Here is a 1,754-nt window from a genome sequence, read left to right on the forward strand (position 1 = left end):
CCCTAAGTTATAATATTTAGTCCCTTATGAAAATTAACTAGTGGGGTGTATGGCATCGTGCCTTAATGCAAATTGCTGAAACTACCCGTACCGTAACGAAATGTTCGAGGAAACTGAATGTTTTCAAATAGATTATTATAAATATTGTAACATTGTCCAATATTTATAAGAATTATATGAACTGAGTTGCAAAGTTGAAAATATTTGTAAAGTAATATTAGAACTATAGTCAGAATAAAAAACAAAATCTGAATTATTTTCGATATACAAAAAATTAAAAAAAAAAGTTGAAACAAAATATTTTATCCAAAATCAATTATTTTGTTAAGACAAGCAGAAAGTTCTTTGAATCAATTAAATCGGACGCTTAGTTCTCTCAAAAACTGCCATTTTTTGTACATTTAGCTCCGTATCTTCGAAATGGCTGAGCCTGCCATTACCAAAAACTAATAATCACTTCTCCCAATCATTACTAATTGAATGTTTTTAGATCATTCAAATCGGATTATCCCAAAATTTGAGAAGAATCTCAAAAACTCCATTTCTATTTTCTGCACTCTTTGCCCTTTATCTCTGTAACTGCTGGGCCTGCTTTTGCCAAAAACTAATCAGCATATCTCCCTATCAATAGGAATCGAATGTTTTTTAAACCATTTAAATCGGTTGATCCGTGCGCCCGAAAACGTGACCGAAAAGTTGTATCCATACATACATGCACACACACATACATCCCTTTTTCTGAGGTATGCCAAAATGTTCAGAAACCTTCAAAACGTCGAGAAATGTAAAAATTTTCAATTTCGATTTTTGGCCCATTACAATAATGTTTTCTAACTAAAAGATCTGAAGTCAAAAAACTCAAGAATTTGAACTTTGTAAAAGGATATTAGAGAAGAATCTGAATTTGCTGACCAACATCAAAGAAGTGGGATTTATAACTATTTTAATAAATAGAAAATTAAAGAATTCAAAGTATTTGGTAAGAAAACTTAATTCTTTTTAATTTGAATATTATTTCAAATCGTAACTAATTTTTTAGAGAAGGGTGTTAAAGGCTTCTTGTGGTTTGTAAGTATTTATACTCGTATTAATGCAAAAGAAGTTTAAGTTTCAGATTTGAAAAAAATAATTTGGGACTTTCGAGAAACATTTGGTTTTGAAATTTCTTTTTTTGAAAAACTTTACATACATAACCGTTGTAATATCAAATAAAACAGAATTATTACCAAATTCGAATTGGCAATTTTCATTCGCTTCAAATGTTCTTGTTATTCGCACGACTTGATTCAATTACAGGACCAAACGCATGATTTATTTTATAATAAAAATAAAATATTGTTGTCACAGTTACAAAAACATTCTGTAATCATATTAACCTTTACATTTGTTCTGGAAGATTTATGGTGTATTAAGGCATTTACACGGTACAGGATAACAAGTATTTGAAAAATAAAAACAGCAACATAATCTGTAGGGCATTGATATGAATAAATGTGGAACACAATCCAAGGTGAATAAAAATGGTTGAATATGTGAATGAAATAAGCTATTAGGACTAATTTATGTAAATATATTAAATTAAAAATACAAGGAATAATTTATAGAAATAGATTTCGACTAGCATGCGGTGGCATGACCTGTGTTTATTTTATTTAGAGTATTAGATGTATTAGAAGTATTAGTTGTATTAGATTAGATGTACAATTCACAATTTTCAAAGACAAAACACAACCAATATATCTACAAAATACAAT

The sequence above is a fragment of the Ctenocephalides felis genome, unplaced genomic scaffold (assembly GCF_003426905.1).
Source record: "Ctenocephalides felis isolate EL2017-DRISC unplaced genomic scaffold, ASM342690v1 CF-g0.4_SCAFFOLD_01604, whole genome shotgun sequence".
Taxonomy (NCBI): domain Eukaryota; kingdom Metazoa; phylum Arthropoda; class Insecta; order Siphonaptera; family Pulicidae; genus Ctenocephalides; species Ctenocephalides felis.